We start from the raw sequence: 22,660 nt of genomic DNA, 5'->3' as shown, positions 1-22,660 counted from the left end.
GTGGGTTCGATTCCTGGACCACCAGTATGTAAAATGTCTGCTAAATGGCATATATTTTTTATATACAGTACCAGTCAAAAGTTTGGACACAGCTACTCATTCAAGGTTTTTTTATATTAACTATTTTTCACATTGTAGAATAATAGTGAAGACATTAAAACTATGAAATAACACATATGGAATCCTGTAGTAACCAAAAAAAAGTGTTAAACAAATCAAAATATATTTTAGATTCTTCAAAGTAGCCACCCTTTGCCTTGGTGACAGCTTTGCACACTCTTGGCATTCTCTCAACCAGTGTCACCTGGAATGCTTTTCCAACAGTCTTGAAGGAGTTCCCACATATGCTGTGCACTTGTTAGCTGCTTTTCCTTCACTCGGTGGTCCAACTCATCCCAAACCATCTCAATTGGTTTGAGTTGGTAGGATTGTGGAGGACAGGTCATCTGATGCAACACTCCATCACTCTCCTTTTGGTCAAATAGCCCTTACACAGCCTGGTAGTGTGTTCGGTCATTGTCTTGTTGAAAAACAAATTATAGTCCCACTAAGCGCAAACCAGATGGGATGGGTTGGGTTATCGCTGCAGAATTTCTGAGACTGGTAACTCTAATGAACTTATCCTCTGCAGCAGAGGTAACGCTGCCAGTTTCATCATAGAGCTTGATAGTTTTTGCAACTGCACTTGAAGAAACTTTCAATGTTCTTGACATTTTCTACATTGACTGACCTTCATGTCTTAAAGTAATGGACTGTTGTTTCTCTTTGCTTATTTGAGCTGTTCTTGCCATAATATGGACTTAGCCGTATTTGGTAAAATACCATCTTCTGTATACCACCCATACGTTGTCACAACACAATGTATTGGCTCAAACGCATTAAGAAGGAAAGAAATTCCACAACTGAACTTTTATCAAGGCAAACCTGTTAATTGAAATGCATTCCAGGTGACTGACTACCTCATGAAGCTGGTTGAGAGAATGCCAAGATTGTGCAAAGCTGTCATCAAGGAAAAGGGTGGCTACTTTGAAGAATCTCAAATATATTTTGATTTAACACTTTTTTGCTTACCACATGATTCCATGTCTTATTTCATAGTGGTATTCATAGTGTTATTTCATTGTGATGTCTTCACTATTATTCTACAATGTAGAAAATAGTAAAAATAAAGAATCTCTTGAGTGAGTAGGTGTCAACTTTTGACTGGTACTGTATATTTATTTAATTATATTACTTATTACAATGGACTTGTAATAAATATACAACTGCGTATAACTTTGTATTCCCAAACTGTCTAACTCCAGCCTTCAAGGCATTTCATAACCCTGGTCTAAGTCCCATATTGTACTCTATTCCCTCTATAGTGCACTGCTTTTGATCAGAGCCCATAACTCGATAGGGATATGGCCAAAAGTAATGTACTATATTGGGAATACGGTGCCATTGGGAGCGTAGCCCTGAGGTTTGACTAATTACCTGCTAGCGGTAACACTAGCGCATGTAAATGTCACAGTTCTCACAGCACCTCCCCTTTAACCAATTAGAATATTTTACATAGAGAAATGCTAGCTGGAGTTTCTGCTGATGCCAACTCCGCAAGTATTCATTATTAGACGATATTACTACATACACAATGGGCTTTGATTGGATGCACTAACTGGACTTCCTGATATCAGGTGTGCCTGCCTGTCTGCGCTCGTCCAGTTCTAGATAACTGGTGGTGAAGGCATATGAGTATTTCCTTTGAAAGTGGCCCATGTAGCAGTACCTTAATAAATCTTTCACTAAGACTTTCATCTTCTTTGACATAGCCAGGGCTGGAAGAGTACAGTTATTTGTCTATGGTGTATTAATTCTGTAACATTACTGTAGGCTTTTTATTGGACTTTTCAAATGCATAATCAAGCAATTTATTGGTCATTCACACTCGGAAAACAATCTAAATAAATCAAATCTATAAAATCCATTCTTCTTAGAGTAATGTGTACACTCCATTATCCACAGTCACAGCACTCACCACCATGTCCCCCTCCAACATTTTAGTTTTCTAACCTTGAAGACAGAGCTATCCCTTTAAGTTACTGCCCCCTCTGTGGTAACGTGGTCTTTTAACGTCACTTACTGGTCTAATGATCTGCCCTCCTAACCATATACACAATGTATTTACACAGGTTGATGTGATGGGAGAGAGAAACTACTATTAGCCAGACATTGAACACGGAGTCCTTTTAATCATAGGACACATTAAATATATGCATTGGTTTATACACTGCTCAAAAAAATAAAGGGAACACTAAAATAACACATCCTAGATATGAATGAATGAAATATTCTTATTAAATACTTTTTTCTTTCTTTACATAGTTGAATGTGCCGACAACAAAATCACAAAAATTATCAATGGAAATCAAATTTATCAACCCATGGAGGTCTGGATTTGGAGTCACACTCAAAATTAAAATGGAAAACCACACTACAGGCTGATCCAACTTTGATGTAATGTCCTTAAAACAAGTCAAAATGAGGCTCAGTAGTGCGTGTGGCCTCCACGTGCCTGTATGACCTCCCTACAATGCCTGGGCATGCTCCTGATGAGGTGGCGGATGGTCTCCTGAGGGATTTCCTCCCAGACCTGGACTAAAGCATCCGCCAACTCCTGGACAGTCTGTGGTGCAGCGTGGCGTTGGTGGATGGAGCGAGACATGATGTCCCAGATGTGCTCAATTGGATTCAGGTCTGAGGAATGGGCGGCCAGTCCATAGCATCAATGCCTTCCTCTTGCAGGAACTGCTGACACACTCCAGCCACATGAGGTCTAGCATTGTCTTGCATTAGGAGGAACCCAGGGCCAACCGCACCAGCATATGGTCTCACAAGGGGTCTGAGGATCTCATCTCGGTACCTAATGGCAGTCAGGCTACCTCTGGCGAGCACATGGAGGGCTGTGCAGCCCCCCAAAGAAATGCCACCCCACACCATGACTGACCCACCGCCAAACCGGTCATGCTGGAGGATGTTGCAGGCAGCAGAACGTTCTCCACGGCGTCTCCAGACTCTGTCACGTCTGTCACATGTGCTCAGTGTGAACCTGCTTTCATCTGTGAAGAGCACAGGGCACCAGTGGCGAATTTGCCAATCTTGGTGTTCTCTGGCAAATGAAAAATGTCCTGCACGGTGTTGGGCTGTAAGCACAACGCCCACCTGTGGACGTCGGGCCCTCTACCACCCTCATGGAGTCTGTTTCTGACCGTTTGAGCAGACAAATGCGCATTTGTGGCCTGCTGGAGGTCATTTTACAGGGCTCTGACAGTGCTCCTCCTTGCACAAAGGCAGAGGTAGCGGTCCTGCTGCTGGGTTGTTGCCCTCCTACGGCCTCCTCCACATCTCCTGATGTACTGGCCTGTCTCCTGGTAGTGCCTCCATGCTCAGGACACTACGCTGACAGACACAGCAAATCTTCTTGCCACAGCTCGCATTGATGTGCCATCCTGGATGAGCTGCACTACCTGAGCCACTTGTGTAGGTTGTAGACTCTGTCTACCACGAGTGACAGCACCGCCAGCATTCAAAAGTGACCAAAACATCAGCCAAGAAGCATAGGAACTGAGACGTGGTCTGTGGTCACCACCTGCAGAACCACTCCTTTATTGGGGGTGTCTTGCTAATTGCCTATAATTTCAACCTGTTGTCTATTCCATTTGCACAACAGCATGTGACATTTATTGTCAATCAGTGTTGTTTCCTAAGTGGACAGTTTGATTTCACAGAAGTGTGATTGACTTGGAGTTACATTGTGGTGTTTAAGTGTTCCCTTTATTTTTTTGAGCTATACATATATATATTACATTTATTATTAAATATAGATATTACATTTATTATTATATATATTTTACATGAATAAATAGGTGTCCAAACTTTTTGCTGGTACAGTAGATATTTTTTTTACAGTGCATGCATGTGTATCATTTTTAATCAATCTGTTTAAAAGATCTCAGCATTTCAGATGCCATAAGCACTGGTACGTACGAACCATAGACCTTAATCACAGGAGGCTGCTGAGGGGAAGAACGGCTCATAATAATGACCAGAACGGAGCAAATGGAATGGCTTCAAACACCTGTAAACGATGTGTTTGTATTTAATACCATTCATCTGATTCCGCTTCAGTCTAATGACTGATGTTCATATGTATGTTATTTTCCAGCAAGGGACTCGCTGTTTGAAATGCATCATCTTCAGGGGGACAATGGTACCATAACAGTTGTTGGAGGTCCCGCCAGGCAAGCTCTTGAAAGAAGGCAGTATGTATACACAGTACAACACACTAATTATATTGAAGAGTGCGTGTGTGCCATACCACAATATGGCATTTGTGTGTGTGTGTTCTGGACTGCTGCGTCATTAACCAACTTTGATCTGACTACCTGTATTGCCAAGTTTATAGATGACGTTTACAGTTATTAATTGTTGCAGTACTATGTCTACTCATGTCAGAAGTATTGAAGTAGGTAGTTGCATTTGGGCGGTGCTGTTGATATAGTAAACCATGGATACCAGATCTAAACAGACTAATCAGAGCTAATATACATGATACAGTATGTAGGCTGCGTTAGGTCAATGAGAATGTAGGGTTGTATTAATTAGTGCACACTGTAGTAGCAAAACGTTTTGCAAAAAAAAAAAAGTGGCAGGTAGCCTCGAGGTTAGATCATAAAGGTTGCTGGTTCGAATACCGGAGCCGACTAGGTGAAAATCTGTCGCTGTGCCCTTGAGCAAGGCACTTAACCCTAATTGCTCTAGGGGCGCGGCACAATGGTGACCCTGGCCATAACCCCACTCCCTTTGGGTGTCTCAGGAATTTGGAATATGGGTCAAAGACGTATGTTTACAAAGTAGCAAAAATAAAACCGCAATTACAATTCTCTAAAAGGTTTGTTTTTATGTTCATTGGAGTGTCACCTATGCTGTTATAATATTTATGTTCAAGAATAAAGCCAATAATTCATTTTTATTGTGGTTCATATGAATGCACCCTAGTAAAATGTAATTCAGTATAACACAGTATAATGTATAATGAAACTATTTTATTTTGAAAACCACATATTTGGTGTATAATAGGTACAACTCCAAATTTGTTGAAGGTTTTTTACAAAGACTTTGCATTACACTGTCCAAGATTTTATAATTTTTTTCAATCTTTCACTTCATCCTTTGAGAGTTGTTTTTGTCTCTAAGTCAGCAAAACAAAGTTATTGTACTTTAATATAAAATACTGGTGTTATACTGTATGACTATTTTGTTACCCTGAACGACACATCACTACGACCCAAAAATATTGATTAAATAGGATTCCTTCAGCAATAACAATAATGATCCTATGAACTATTATTAGTAGCAGCAATAGTATTTCTCTTTGAGGAATTCTTTAAAGTTATAAAATGGTGTAAAAAAACAGTGGCGTGGAGGAAGCAAGTGGTTGCTCCAATGTTTGAGATTGAGGCTTAACCTCTTAACTCCCTCTCCCGGAGCCGGGAGAATTGTCATCACCTGACACTAATTAGCATAACGCAACGGACAAAAAATATTACTAGAAAATATGAAATATTGAAACATAGCTTAGCCTTCTGTTAATCACCCTGTCATCTCAGATTTTGAAGTTATGCTTTACAGCCAAAGCAAGACAAGCATTTGTGTAAGTTTATCGATAGCCTAGCATAGCATTATGCCTAGCTAGCAGCAGGCAGCTTGGTCACGAAAATCAGAAAAGCAATCAAATTAAATCGTTTACCTTTAATGAGCTTTGGATGTTTTCACTCACGAGACTCCCAGTTAGACAGCAAATGTTCATTTTGTACCATAAAGATTGTTTTTATAGCCGAAATACCTCCGTTTGTACTTCACGCTTAGTTGAGAAATCCACCGGAAACCAGGTTGTCGGTCACGACAACGCCGAACAATATTCCAAATTAGATCCATAATATCGACAGAAACATGGCAAACGTTTTTTATAATCAATCCTCAAGGTGTTTTTCAAATATCTATTCGATAATATATAAACCGGGACAGGTGGCTTCTTAGTAGGAAAGAGAGAAACAATGGTACCATTTGTCTATTACGCACAAATCACTCAGAGCCTCCAGCTGACCACGGACGCAATGTTGTCGTTCAGGCTCATTTTTCAAAATAAAAGCCTGAAACTATGTATTGTAACACTAGACACATTAGGGAAGCCATAGAATAAGGAATCTGGTTGATATCCCATTCACTACTCAATAGGCAAAGACTCAGCTTATGCAAAAGGTTAGTACAGTTTATTCAGGAGAATGTTTGCATTTTTGATTTTAGAACAGTCTTTATAACACACACAAACAAGTTCAAATCTTAAACTACGCCTTGCTCAGAGAGTCAATGTTTTGTGGAGATGTTGTGTGGAGACAGAGTCCTGTAAAGAACACAGTAGTACAACTTGTCTGTTGATAGCTCCTCTTATCATTTGTTTCACACTTGCACTCTGCTTACATACTAAAAAGGAACAAAACGTCCTTGTTCTAATACTGACTAAAACTACACACATCAGATGTCATACAATTATATGGTTTCAGGGTGGAATGTTTTAATCATTACCATTAACCATATAATTCCCGTATCAATCCACCCTTAATGACTAAATAATACTCACTGATACATCCACCGTCATATGGAATCAAAAATATTACACAAAACCAAGACATGTATTTACATCGGGTACTCCTCATCGACTGCTCTAGGCCTATATCCAATTATAACTGTTCTTTTTAGTTTTTTTAATACAGTCTTCATTAACCTCTCTGCGCACAGAACCCGTTAGCGGGATTAAATTCAACAACATACGGTGTTCGCTACATAAATAGTCCTATTAAACATTCATGAAAATACAAGTGTCTCACATGGTTCGAAAGCCTAGGATCTTGCTAATACAACTGAGTTGTCAGATTTAAAAAAGGATTTACTGCGAAAGAATACGATGCGATTATCTGAGGACAGAGCCCCATAAAAAATAAAAACTATTTCAACCAGCACAGGCGTAACAAAATCACAAATCGCAATAAAATAAATTGTGTACCCTTTGACGATCTTCCTCTGTTTGCAATCCCAATGATCATTGTTACACAATGAATGGTCTTTTGTTTGATAAAATCAATTTTTATAGCCTAACACGAACATTTTTGTGAACCACTTGTCGTGAATTCAGTCTCATTAAATTTTCTACCACACATTCGATGTAAATACACACACTAAACGTGACTTTATCTAGTCATGTTGGATTTCTTTGCAATCAACGGGTTGTTTGTAACACATTTCGCGGGACGTATTGACTGAAAGAAACCGATTTGAAGACAAGTAATGACGACTTTGTGCACCAATGATATGACCGCTGTTTCGTTGATTGACTGTATTTTAACCCAATGACCACTGATCGTCTTGAAATCTAGCTGGATAGATAGCCAATGAGCTGAGGTAAACGGCAATGGTTATGTGTTGGAAGACCAACCCATGTTGTAAACTCTGGCGTAGAGGGTCATTCGCCATTGAAGATTCATACCGGAAGGAGCCACGCATGTTACGCACAGCACTATTTTGGTAAAGCTCATCTTCAGCTGTTTATATATCAATCAGTATGGCGACTAAGTCAGGGAAAGCTAAATCTAAGTCTAGATATACAGATGTACACACAATTTTAGAAGAAATTGATCGGGAAAGTCAGACAGAGATTGTTGGAGGACGATTCATTTAGCGAGCATAGCTTTAATTCCCAAATGGAGGAATATGTTTTGAACGGAGAGGACATCAATTTGGACTGGTAAGTTCTTCTCATGCTAATGCCGTTGTTTGAAATTAATAATATCAAATATTATTTGTGATTAAAAAAAAAAAAAAAATGTAGTAGCAATATATAAATATTTTATAAAATGTGTAAAGTACACGTTGGCTATACATTGTGGGTGGGAGTATGTTTGTATGTATGTGTATGACCCATAGCCTATGTTTATGTGTGTATATATACATATTGCGGATTAGAGGGAGCATTGCCGAGATGCGTGTGTCTGCCGCTCCACCCCACCCCACCCCCACATGAAATAGCCTATTTGAGGCTGTTGAGGGGAGGGCAGGCCCACAACAATGACCAAAGTGAATTGGAGACAGTAGATCTAGCTGGTCTGTCATAATATAATAGAGACAGAAGATCTAGCTGAAATGTCATAATCTAAAATAGACAGTAGATCTAGCTGGTCTGTCATATAAATGAGACGGGAAATCTAGCAGATCTATAATAATATATATAATAACCTTATGTTCCCTGTACTCTATATACAGTGCCTTGGGAAAGTATTCGGCCCCCTTGAACTTTGCGACCTTTTGCCACATTTCAGGCTTCAAACATAAAGATATAAAACTGTATTTTTTTGTGAAGAATCAACAACAAGTGGGACACAATCATGAAGTGGAACGAAATTTATTGGATATTTCAAACTTTTTTAACACATCAAAAAATGAAAAATTGGGCGTGCAAAATTATTCAGCCCCTTTACTTTCAGTGCAGCAAACTCTCTCCAGAAGTTCAGTGAGGATCTCTGAATGATCCAATGTTGACCTAAAATGACTAATGATAAATACAATCCACCTGTGTGTAATCAAGTCTCCGTATAAATGCACCTGCACTGTGATAGTCTCAGGGGTCCGTTAAAAGCGCAGAGAGCATCATGAAGAACAAGGAACACCACCAGGCAGGTCCGAGATACTGTTGTGAAGAAGTTTAAAGCCGGATTTGGATACAAAAAGATTTCCCAAGCTTTAAACATCCCAAGGAGCACTGTGCAAGCGATAATATTGAAATGGAAGGAGTATCAGACCACTGCAAATCTACCAAGACCTGGCCGTCCCTCTAAACTTTCAGCTCATACAAGGAGAAGACTGATCAGAGATGCAGCCAAGAGGCCCATGATCACTCTGGATGAACTGCAGAGATCTATAGCTGAGGTGGGAGACTCTGTCCATAGGACAACAATCAGTTGTATATTGCACAAATCTGGCCTTTATGGAAGAGTGGCAAGAAAGCCATTTCTTAAAGATATCCATAAAAAGTGTCATTTAAAGTTTGCCACAAGCCACCTGGGAGACGCACCAAACATGTGGAAGAAGGTGCTCTGGTCAGATGAAACCAAAATGTAACTTTTTGGCAACAATGCAAAATGTTATGTTTGGCGTAAAAGCAACACAGCTGAACACACCATCCCCACTGTCAAACATGGTGGTGGCAGCATCATGGTTTGGGCCTGCTTTTCTTCAGCAGGGACAGGGAAGATGGTTAACATTGATGGGAAGATGGATGGAGCCAAATACAGGACCATTCTGGAAGAAAACCTGATGGAGTCTGCAAAAGACCTGACTGAGACTGGGACGGAGATTTGTCTTCCAACAAGACAATGATCCAAAACATAGAACAAAATCTACAATGGAATGGTTCAAAAATAAACATATCCAGGTGTTAGAATGGCCAAGTCAAAGTCCAGACCTGAATCCAATCGAGAATCTGTGGAAAGAACTGAAAACTGCTGTTCACAAATGCTCTCCATCCAACCTCACTGAGCTCGAGCTGTTTTGCAAGGAGGAATGGGGAAAAAAATTCAGTCTCTCGATGTGCAAAACTGATAGAGACATACCCCAAGCGACTTACAGCTGTAATCGCAGCAAAAGGTGGCGCTACAAAGTATTAACTTAAGGAGGCTGAATAATTTTGAACACCCAATTTCAGTTTTTGATTTGTTAAAAAAGTTTGAAATATCCAATAAATGTCGTTCCACTTCATGATTGTGTCCCACTTGTTGTTGATTCGTCACAAAAAAATACAGTTTTATATATTTATGTTTGAAGCCTGAAATGTGGCAAAAGTTCAAGGGGGCCGAATACTTTCGCAAGGCACTGTATATATCTGTTTATTATACCTGTTGATACAGGTATAATAAACATGTGAAACTATTCTAACTGAACATTTTCTTTCACAGTGACATCGACTCCGAATGGGAGCCCCCAGTGCCAAGGTGTCCATCCCCCACTGAAGCTGGTCTATCCAGCCGGACACCTGTTGTCTCAGCGCTACTGGGGCATGGAAAATGTCCCCATTCCAACTGCAATAAGGACTACAACGAGAGCATGGGAGGTGTGGACCTGTCAGCTGATAGGCTATTACAATGTTCTCCTCGTCTAAGACGATGAAATGGTACAAGACCTATCATTTCATCGACATTGCTGTGGTGAATGCATTCATCCTACACAAGGAAATGGCTAAGAGCTGTGGAAAGCCCCCCCATCTCACAGCTAGCCTTCAGGGAGCTGCTCATCAAGGAGCTTGCTGGTTACAGCACCACTGCACCATGTTCTGGCCCCTCTACCTCTGTCCCTTCTGCTCCTGCCACAAGTGGTGTTCATCTGCCCAAATTTATTTCTGCAGGCATGGATGTGCCTCAGGGCCAAAAGGGCACAGCATGGAGGCGTCGCTGTGTTCTTTGCAAAATGAAGTCCCCCATCACCTACGCCACATGCTTGGTGACCCTCTGCTTTACAGCAGAAAGAGACTGCAATTGCACCTGGCATCAGCAGCACAATATTGTGTAGAGGACTGAGGGTCTTCCAAATATTGAAAGTGTTATTTTGTAAATGTATATATATTTTTTCATGTTTTTTCTCAATTTTTTGGGTGGGTGTGTTAGAATACCATTTTGGTATTTTGTATATAGTTATTCCATTCAAAATGTATAACTTCACCAATTTCGCCACTTGAGTACATTTGGGCTTCTTGTGTGGGCCACCTGGGTGACTTCATGATAAATGTCATGTACCACACTCATTTTGGAAGTTATCATTCTGAAACTTTGCACAAGTACTGTTGCCGCCTTACGTTTTTCACTGAAATCGTCCCCATCATCCTATCTGAATGTTTGTTTTATCTTGTTCATTTTAAAGATGATGATACAACAATAAAAATAAAAACCGTATGGTTTTTTCATTGTATTATCTAAACCAGATCTATTGTTCTACGTTCAATTCACATTTACACTAACTTCAGTGTTTTCTGTCAAATGGTACCAAGAATATGCATATCCTTGCTTCTGGGCCAGAGCTACAGGCAGTTAGATTTGGGTATGTCTTCAGGTGGAAATTGAAAAAAGTAGGGGGGTAGCTCTGAGGTTAAAGGAACAGTCTGTCTAAACATTGAAGATAGATGAGACTAACATTGGCACCTCGTGGTTAAAAGAAACGGAGCCATCTCCTAGGCCTGGAGGCCTGTATTCTTTAACCCACTGGTCGGAGCTCGGAATCGGTCCATATCTCACCATCTGTTGCGTCATCGATCTCCCTAGAGTTCTAGTGATTAAACTTCTCGCACATGGGACCAAACGGCATCCACACCACACCAACACACACATACAGGTGAAAGCAGCCCACAATACAGTACTTCCACCCAAGAGTTCTCTGCTAACTCATGAGCTAATGTGGTCAAACCAGCCAGGGCCTTGTTCACTGATCCGTCTGGAGCTGTGTTATTAAAAAATAAACGTACAGCAATTGAACCCCAGTCATTTTCCCTCCACCTCCCTTTTCTGCCAATAATATATGGAAAGTCGGTCTGTTTTACCAGGTCATGAGGGAGGTGGAGGATAATTGGTCAGAATTCCCCTTTACTGCATCCCCGGTTTCATTCATGAATCTCTGTTTAATTATAATAGATGTAATCCAATCCCCATTTTTATTTATTGTCAACCACCAAAAGAACGTAGTGGTAAAGCCTTCACCTAATTTAATTCCTAGCTTTGTATTCATCTGGAACTCCCCTGGGGATGCCAATAGCATCCATCTAGACAAAGCTACTCCCATCCTGGTCAAAACTCCTCCTGTGCCTACTTTAGCCTCCTGTAACTGGCCTCTGATGACTAACTCGAACTGGTTGGACCAATAACCCCGGGGTGCAAGTTCCTAACCACCCTTTTTGGAAGTTTCTGTCGTATGCGTCCTTTGCTGGTACGAGCCCACCCTACATCAGTTATAGGTGCTGTGAGGTTAAGAATTTTCTCCTGTACTTCCAAACCTAAGTCAGTCGCATTAACGATGACCTTTCAGCCATTAAAATCATCTAAGTTCTCGGTGCCATTCTTGTATCTATATCACTGGTACTCATCAGGAGTTCAAGTGAACCGACGTGGGTGGCCGAGTACTTCAATCTGACCAACCCAATCCCTGTAAAGTTATTTGCTTTCCAAGGGAATTGTTTAATGTTTACCTTCTTGATCTTCTTTGACTCCTTATTCTGTAAGTCACTCATCAGTGTATTATATATTTTATTTTTTACTTATCAATGACAATGGCGTCATAATTAATACCGGCAGGTGGTGGATCTGGATGTATCAGAAAGGTTATCAAGACTATGTTGCACCTCAGAGTCCCTACTCTTCCCAAAAACCGCCAACCCTCTCCTGCCCTTAGTCGGTCTGCTACGTACCACCCCATACTCAAACCTCTAGGAGCACACACAGTGATGAGCGGTCGGGATAGGGAATCTTCGTTAAGGAGGTGACCTCCGGACCCTGTTGGTACTCGGTTCTTCTCCTAACTCTCTCTGTGTGTGTGTGTGTGTGTGTGAGCAGCAGTGCTTGTATGTGTAAATACCCTTTTGCAGTGGGTAATGTGGACCCAAGTGACTCTCAGCTGTTCTAATGGCAAAGGTGGTTTAACAGAACCTGGTCTGGGACTTCCCAACGGGTCTGCTTCCAGTCTTTTCTCCTCGGGGACTGGATCCACAGCCAGTCTCCTGGTTGGATTGAGTGAATCATCTTCTCCTGTAATTCACCTGTTGGACATACGGGTTTGGTTAACAAACAGTCTTGTGTTCTGCTAGTAAATCTTCAACTTCTATGTCTAACTGTTCTGGTCCCTAACTCTGGCATTCTATTTGTTCTACCTGATTAGCTAAAATGTCATCCATTATTTAAAGAAATAGATCCTAGTAAACCAATTCTAGGGATAATATCTTGACCTAATATTTTAACTACCATAATCGTGTCCGCCAAGTAAGTTGGGAACGCTTCTACCCATTTACTATACTTATCTATTATTGTTAAACACCCCTTCTTCCCCTTACTTCGGAATAGTTCAATGAAGTCCATTTCCAAATGTTGGACTGGATATTCAACCATTTAAAAAAAAAGAAAGTAGTTATCCCCTAGGCCACTAAGTTTCCTAACCTGCTCTACCATCCTTCCTCCCTGTTGGTACATGGCTCTGCCCAGGTGTCAATTTGCTGCATATCTAAACAATGACTTAGGTAAGATTAGTAAATTATTCTAAAGTCTGACATTATCTTGTAGGATCGCTCCTTTCATTTTCCACATGTCCAATTCTTCCTGGGGCGTTCGTTCTTAGCTATCCTGTAACAATTCTCTGTCAAGTGTCTTATCTTTAAGATTTATTTGTGCTGCTTTTTATGGTTTTAAATGCATGTGTGCTGTCTGTGTAAATAGTAACCTTTCTCTCCTTTCTTATTTCGCAGGCTCTAGTCAATGCTACTATTTCGGCCTGTTGTGCAGAATCATTTCTGGGCAATGGTTCAGTGTCTAACACCTGAGTTCCTGAAACCGTTCCCCTTTTAGTTAGGGTAACGACTGCTTTCAACAAAATCATCATGTCTCTTCCTAGCGAATTTGCTAACGATACACTTAAACTAAAAAAGAAAATACCTGCCTCCTCTCCTAACTTTTCACATTTTTAAAACCAATGGAGCCGACAGTCTCTCCATGAATGAATATCCTAAAGCTAAGCGAACCAAAATCTCTTCCTTCTCATTCTTATTTTGTCTTTTCTGTGTGTCACAGTATTATTTCTGTCCCCCATTTCTCGGGAGAGCCTTACACTCTGCCATCTAATCCTGTTTATAATTTAACTATGCTGGTCTCCACTCAGTAACTGTTATCTTCCCATTCTGTGTCACTTCTATCTTCTCTCCTCATGCTACTCCCAAACCATCAAGGTCTCAGCAGTGCGGGGAAGGGCTTCTCCGTCTGCCCTTCTATCTGTCTGTCGCTCTTTCTCAAAACAGTCAGTATCAAATATGGTTTCTGTTTTCAAAATATTGACTAAATGTCTCACTGTCTCCCTGTCTGCACTCATGGATTTTTAGAAAAATCAACATGTCTATGGTAGTAATCTCTAAGATTATTACCTAGTTGATCAAGTTTATCTCGATACTCTCAATGATCCTGAATCACCACAGATGTCATATATCCCTGTCCTGTTGGCTCAGAATATGTTCTACATACTTAACATAAGTCTACCATTATTACACTTATTCTTGCTAACTTTATAACCTTATTCAACAACAAAATATAATAATACTATTATCAATTTTACAGCCTTGTGTTAAATGTCTTACACTGAATACAGCAACAGGTGACTACCTAAGGGAAAACAAAACTTTCTAAACATTACTTAGGGTAGGGGTCAGTATTGGGTAGCTTGGATGAAAAACGTGCCCAAATTAAGCTGCCTGCTACTCAGCCGTAAAGCCTAGAATATGCATATAATTAGTAAATTTGGATAGAAAACACTCTGAAGTTTCTAAAACTGTTTGAATGTTGTCTGTGAGTATAACAGAACTCATATGGCAGGTAAAATCCAACCAGGAAGTGGGAAATCTGAGTTTTGTAGTTTTTCAACTCAGCCCCCATTGAAGATACAGGGTGATATTAGTTATGTTTCACTTCCCAAGGCTTCCACTAGATGTCAACAGTATTTAGAACCTATTTTGAAGATTCTACTCTAAAGGAGGGGATCATAAGAGCTCTTTGAGTGTGTGGTCTGGCAGAGTGCCACAGCCTTGGTCTGGCGCGCTCACGTGAAAGGTAGCTACGTTCCACTTCATTTGTACAGACAAAGGAATTGTCCGGTTGGAACATTAATTAAGTTTTATGTTAACCTCTCTAGGTTAGGGGGCAGCATTCGGAATTTTGGATGAAAAGCATGCCCAAATTAAATGGCCTGCTACTCGGGCCCAGAAGATATGATATGCATATAACTGGTAGATTGGGATAGAAAACACTAAAGTTTCCAAAACTGTTAAAATAGTGTCTGTGAGGATAACAGAACTGATTTAGCAGCCGAACACCTGAGAAAAATCCATTCAGGAAGTCGTTTTTTATTTTTTATTTTGTAGTTTTCTATTCAATGCCATTACAGTATCCGTTGATTTAGGACTCCATTTGCAGTTCCTATGCCTTCCACTAGATGTCAACAGTCTTTAGAAATCGTTTCAGGCTTGTATTCTTATAAATGAGGGAGTAAGACCAGTCTGCACGAGTGGACCCTAACGTGACGCAGAGTTTTCAGGCGCAAGTGCATTTCTTGTTTACGTTTTATATTGACAACGTTATTGTCCGGTTGAAATATTTTGGATCATTTATGCGGGATTAATTATTTCTGAGTTTTGGAACGCTTCTGCTTGGCTGGTTACTGTTTGTAATAATTTGTCAACTGGGTTCCGCTAGCGGAACGGGGTTCCTGTCCCAGACAGGTTAAGCCAAAATAGTGGGAGTTTCAAAATAACCTTATGACAGTTTTTTATAAACCCACCTTCACCCCCTTTTTTAACCCATAATTCTCCATGAGAGTATTGTATAAAAAATACTACTACTGGTCAAAAGATAAAACAAACTTTCAAATAACATAATCAGATCAAAATCACTACTCTGAAATCCTCCACAAAGAAAAATGATTGTACCCTTATGGCCATAGGAAGAGAGACTTAAGGAAGTCTACCCTTAGTCTAAGGCTTCTCATTGGTTCAAATTACAAATATGTCAAAGAACTATAAACTCCATCATAATTATCATCTACACAAATTACCTTAAAATCAGTATCGCAAATGACCTTAAATTCATTATCCAACTGGCCTTCCCATGAAGCTGATCAGACCACAAAGGAAAGCCATGATTTAGGTCAAAAGTCATACCACCCCTTCAAAGAAATGTTTCTTACTATATTAGACAAATGAAAGAAAAAACATCAAACATTTTCTACATGTTGTATCCCAGGTTCCCAGAACATTCCTTTATCAAAATAATTCATGTGTTTAATTAAAACTCAGAAAATACGACTTCTAAAATACCATGTGTGTGTGTGTACCCCTTTAAGATATTGTGACTCTAGGAAACATGGATATCTCCTCAAACCCAAAGGCAACCCCTAGGTTAAATACAAACAAAACATTTCCAGGCCTTCTCAATTTGGTAGAAATATGCCTCTATCTCACTCGCTCCCTCCCCTAATTAACATATGACTTGACTGATTTTGCCCAAGCTTGCTTTACAACATTAAAACCCATTCAGTCTGTCTGCAACTAGTCTCTTAAAGTGCTTGATAGGAAGCCCCATAGCCATCATCACTGTTACATTCTCAAAAAGCTTGAGCTCCTGAATTGGAAAAATCTAATGCAATACACTGATGCATGTCTTGTGTTAAAAATTCTACATGTCCAGGCTCCCCCTCCACTCAGTACTTTTGTTGAACAGAAAACCCTAACCTTATGGCAGCAGATCCACATGGTCCGCCATGAGAGATGACTGTATAGTTCCCTTAAGGATAAGCACCTTCAGTCAATCTGCTTTTGTTCTATGTAATGGAAACAGATTATTATGTTAGAATACATTAACTTCCTGCTCAAATTCACTGGTATTACCTAAACAATAAAACAAAAAAAAAAGAATAATCAGAAACTGTCATGAATCGTGAAAGTTAACTATTCAGACCTGAATCCCTTACAGCCAAATATAGCCCAGCGAGCATAACTAACTCACCTATTCTTACCAGTAGGCGAAAATATAACCCCTACTCAAACAACGGCCTGCCTTACCTCTATCGTAAGATTAAAACACATTTTACAACTTTCTCTTCTCTTTCGGCTTCACACGTATGAAATGTCCAAGACTTTAAAAGTAACATGTAAATCACCAAATGTATAAAATACATCAGTCAATCCATAAGAATAAAAACATTTCGGTGGACACACCTCTATTACCATTAAATAAATGCATTAGATTTAGGTAACTGTCTCTTCTGTGATTGTTATTTAAATACGACTCCTATTCTCAATACCTTATTCCAGCAGACCATTTAGGGAACAGACAACGTATTACATCGAAATCGCCTCGCTATTATTTTGAATGAATTAGTCTTTCAATTGAACCTAAACAAGTTATTAAAACTTTCAGTTTATATCTTAAACACTAACGACCGTATCTTTCCAGGCAAAACATACCAATAATTGAATTACAATCAGAAACCTGGATTTTAGTCAATTGGTGCATAGGCTGGGAAACAAACCCGGGTCTCCCGCGTGGTAGGCTAGAATTACAGTGCCTTGCGAAAGTATTCGGCCACCTTGAACTTTGCGACCTTTTGCCACATTTCAGGCTTCAAACATAAAGATATAAAACTGTATTTTTTTGTAAAGAATCAACAACAAGTGGGACACAATCATGAAGTGGAACGACATTTATTGGATATTTCAAACTTTTTTAACAAATCAAAAACTGAAAAATTGGGCGTGCAAAATTATTCAGCCCCTTTACTTTCAGTGCAGCAAACTCTCTCCAGAAGTTCAGTGAGGATCTCTGAATGATCCAATGTTGACCTAAATGACTAATGATGATAAATACAATCCACCTGTGTGTAATCAAGTCTCCGTATAAATGCACCTGCACTGTGATAGTCTCAGAGGTCCGTTAAAAGCGCAGAGAGCATCATGAAGAACAAGGAACACACCAGGCAGGTCCGAGATACTGTTGTGAAGAAGTTTAAAGCCGGATTTGGATACAAAAAGATTTCCCAAGCTTTAAACATCCCAAGGAGCACTGTGCAAGCGATAATATTGAAATGGAAGGAGTATCAGACCACTGCAAATCTACCATGACCTACCATGACCCATCTACCATGACCTGGCCCATGACCATGACCCGTCCCTCTAAACTTTCAGCTCATACAAGGAGAAGACTGATCAGAGATGCAGCCAAGAGGCCCATGATCACTCTGGATGAACTGCAGAGATCTACAGCTGAGGTGGGAGACTCTGTCCATAGGACAACAATCAGTCGTATATTGCACAAATCTGGCCTTTATGGAAGAGTGGCAAGAAGAAAGCCATTTCTTAAAGATATCCATAAAAAGTGTAGTTTAAAGTTTGCCACAAGCCACCTGGGAGACACACCAAACATGTGGAAGAAGGTGCTCTGGTCAGATGAAACCAAAATTGAACTTTTTGGCAACAATGCAAAATGTTATGTTTGGTGTAAAAGCAACACAGCTGAACACACCATCCCCACTGTCAAACATGGTGGTGGCAGCATCATGGTTTGGGCCTGCTTTTCTTCAGCAGGGACAGGGAAGATGGTTAAAATTGATGGGAAGATGGATGGAGCCAAATACAGGACCATTCTGGAAGAAAACCTGATGGAGTCTGCAAAAGACCTGAGACTGGGACGGAGATTTGTCTTCCAACAAGACAATGATCCAAAACATAAAGCAAAATCTACAATGGAATGGTTCAAAAATAAACATATCCAGGTGTTAGAATGGCCAAGTCAAAGTCCAGACCTGAATCCAATCGAGAATCTGTGATAAGAACTGAAAACTGCTGTTCACAAATGCTCTCCATCCAACCTCACTGAGCTCGAGCTGTTTTGCAAGGAGGAATGGGAAAAAATGTCAGTCTCTCGATGTGCAAAACTGATAGAGACATACCCCAAGCGACTTAGAGCTGTAATCGCAGCAAAATTTAAGGGGGCTGAATAATTTTGCACGCCCAATTTTTCAGTTTTTGATTTGTTAAAAAAGTTTGAAATATCCAATAAATGTCGTTCCACTTCATGATTGTGTCCCACTTGTTGTTGATTCTTCACAAAAAAATATAGTTTTATATCTTTATGTTTGAAGCCTGAAATGTGGCAAAAGGTCGCAAAGTTCAAAGGGGCCGAATACTTTCGCAAGGCACTGTATACCACTGGACCACTAAAACGATTGAAATGATGGAGACTCCTCGCAAATAACCCTATTTATTAATGTCTATAGTCATAAAATCAGGCACATATTTATTACCCAAGACAATTCCCAGAAAATAGCCCTAATTTAAAGGTCCAAGCATTTCTCCGGCGATGATTCTCCTTACTCTCTCTCTCTCTCTCTCTCTCATTGTCTCTGCCTCTCTCTTTCTCTCTGTATGTCCCCTTATCTTCTCTTTTCCTTTCCTCTCTTGACTCTATCTCCTACTCAGAATTTAGGAATAATTCCTATTGTGACTTTGGTAAGTTATTACGTCTCACACACACAATTTTTCCCCTGCTGATGTCCTTCTCGAAACTTTCTCACCCTTTCTCTACACTTGCCTTCTTACCTTCTTTTCCGGGCTTCAGACAGCCAGGTATCTAACCCTCGACGTGCTGTTTCCCTTGACTATCTACACATGTCTTATGTATCTACTTTATTATTCATTCTAATTTTTCTACATCTAGACGTCTCTCAAATTCGATCTTCTTTCTCCATTTTGGGCATTAGATTTACCTCTCATCCCCTGTTAATTCCGGGACCTCCTTTGAGGATATTCTGCTTCTTCTCACGATCTATGTGTATGTGCTTTCTACCGTTATTATCCTTAACCTATGTTGATAAATACCTTCCGTTAATCTTTCCTAGAATTTTTGAATAATTATTTGTATGAATCCTGAAATTATTTAGATCTCACACGTATACAAACATAAGTTCTACTTATTCTTTGTTGTTCCTTTTGACTGATCAATATATCTGTCTCACACGCAAATAATTATCCTCTTATTGTATGTGTGCTTTTAAAACTCTGATCTCTTCTCACAATCTGTGTCTCACAATTGATGTGTATGTCCCTATGTGTGTGCTTTTTCCTTTCTTAAAACTTTATCTATAGAGGTGTCTTTTGATCGGACATTAGGTCTCACACGTATACAACTAATAAGCTATGTCCCAGGGTTTGTAAAGTCCTAGTTAACAGACTATTTTTCTGTTGTTCCTTGTGACCTTTGACTCGTTAATATCTCGTATCTCATCCCACTATATAGGTTTCCCTTCTTCATTGGATAACCAGACCTAGATGTGCGCCTCCGGAAGATCTGACAATCCCCTTCTATTTAAACGTATTTAGACAGGCGACCTATATTAATACAATCATGTCTCTGACCTTCTCTCTTATAATTCAATTATTATATTTCGCCTTCCAATTTACGTTTTTCTGCCTACGTCTTTTGACCCTATTATACATTTTAGGTCTCACCATTAGCTATTTTTATTCGGCAGTGGCCACAGTTGCCCAGGGTCATTACGGACCCTGCTTCTTTGTTGAATTTACAACTAATTCCTGTCTTCCATTTGCATAGAATACTTGGTTCCCTTTAAATCATTTTTCTCCACACACAATTCTAAAGACAAGTCACCAGATATATGCTCCTTGGGATATTTTAGCATCTAACACCTTAAATACATTAAAATCCTTTACTCATCTCCGGTTAATTCCGGCATTCTCTTAAAATCCTTTACCTCATTTAATGCAATCATACAGATATTATCCAATATACAGTATATATACATGAATAAAAAGCACCAACCTTATTTTTTTGCAGTGGAGGTTTCAATGTTGGTTGGTTTTTGTCACAGTTTTCTGTTGCGTACCAGTTTGCCTCTGTCCTTAAATGGAACCTCAATTTCCAGAGGTCAGGTCTTTAACCTCTCTGGGATCGTTTGGAATGCTAGTGTCCGACCTCGCCAACAGCCAGTGAAATTGCAGGGCACCAAATTCAAAACAACAGAAATCTGTTGTATTTTACACCATTTTAAAGATACACTTCTCGTTAATCCAACCACAGTGTCCGATTTCAAAAAGGCTTTTTGGGGAAAGCAGAACATGTTAGGTCAGCAAGTCACAAAAAGCATTTAAAAAAAAGCAACCAAAGAGAGGTGTTGCAGAAATATAGATACAATTAATCACTAACATTTGACGATCTTCATCAGATGACACTCCCAGGACTTCATGTTACACAATACATGTATGTTTTGTTCGATCAGGTTCATATTTATATCCAAAAATCTCAGTTTACATTGGCGCCATGTTTAGAAATGCCTCCAAAACATCTGGAGAAATTGCAGAGAGCCACATCAAATAACATAAATACTCATCATGAACTTTGATGAAAGATGCATGTTTTACATGGAATTAAAGATAAACTTGTTCTTAATGCAACCGCTGTGTCAGATTTCAAAAAAGCTTTACGGCAGAAGCACAATATTCAATAATCTGAACAGCATTCAGCAATAAAAGCAAGCCATACAGTTACCCGCCAAATTGTGGAGTCAACAAAAGTCATTAAATAGCATTATAAAACTTAATTTACTTTTGCTGATCTTCGTTGGAATGCACTCCCAGGACTCCCACTTCCACAAGAAATGTTTGTTTTGTTCGATTATATCCATATTTATGTCCAAATACCTCCGTTTTGTTCACGTGTTTAGTTCACTATTCCAAAGGCACAATGCGCGAGCGCAAAATCCAGACAAAATCAAGAGTTCCATTACAGTTTGTAGAAACATGTCAATTGATGTTTACAATCAATTCTTTGGGTCTTTTTATAATAAATCTTCAATAATATTCCAACCGGACAATAGTGTATTCATTACAGAGGAAAAATAAGTAACGGCGCGCCCGCGTGACCGCGCAGTAAACAACTGATTGGCCTCAGCCTAGTCCACTTGTTGAAACCGCGCTTATTCGACACCCTTCCGTAATAGAAGCCTCAAACAACTTTCTAAAGACTGTTGACATCTGCTGAAAGCCTTGGGAAGTGCAATCTGGCCCCATAGACACAGCATATTGGATAGGCAATCACATAAATGAAACTACAAACCTCAGATTTCCCACTTCCTGGTTGGATTTGTCTCAGGTTTTCGCCTGCCATATGAGTTCTGTTATACTCAGACATCATTCAAACAGTTTTAGAAACTTCAGAGTGTGTTCTATCCGATACTACTAATAATATGCGTATATTAGCATCTGGGACAGAGTAGCAGGCAGTTTACTCTGGGCACCTTATTCATCCAAGCTACTCAATACTGCCCCGTCACCAAGAAGTTAACTTACGGATCTCTGATCCGTCCGTGCACGGTTTTCGGCACTCCCATGGGACAACAGAAAACAGGTATTGAAATCCGGCTTCGAAGGACCAAGCTGTCAGGAGAATTTTCAATCACAATGATAATAACTAACAATCAATAGCTTTGACCAATCCCCAAGGTTTGTAAGACCATGGGTTTAATAATAATTAGGCATAGACTCAACTTATGCAAAAAGTTAGTACAGTTTGTTAACGAGAACATTCTAATATCAAAAATGCAAACAGTCTTTATAACACACACAAACAAGTTGAAATCTTAAGCTACGCCTTGCTCAGACAGTCAATGTTTTTCCACTACACAGATACATTGTTTCTTTAATCTGCAACATGTTTCATAATTTTCCACAAGCCTAACAGTTTCTCCCCTCCACGGGTGGAGACAGAATGTC

General features: G+C 39.7%; 1 protein-coding gene across 2 annotated transcripts in view; it reads left to right on the top strand.

Moving 5' to 3' along the window:
• The window catches only part of LOC110487991 (potassium voltage-gated channel subfamily KQT member 4), a 104,676-nt gene that overhangs the window by 20,917 nt on the left and 61,099 nt on the right, over positions 1-22,660 (top strand). The gene's annotated exons all lie outside the window — the stretch shown is intronic.

The sequence above is a fragment of the Oncorhynchus mykiss genome, chromosome 32 (assembly GCF_013265735.2).
Source record: "Oncorhynchus mykiss isolate Arlee chromosome 32, USDA_OmykA_1.1, whole genome shotgun sequence".
Taxonomy (NCBI): Eukaryota; Metazoa; Chordata; class Actinopteri; order Salmoniformes; family Salmonidae; genus Oncorhynchus; species Oncorhynchus mykiss.
The sequence above is the reverse complement of the archived record's forward strand: the minus strand, read 5'-3'. Positions and strand labels throughout refer to the sequence as shown.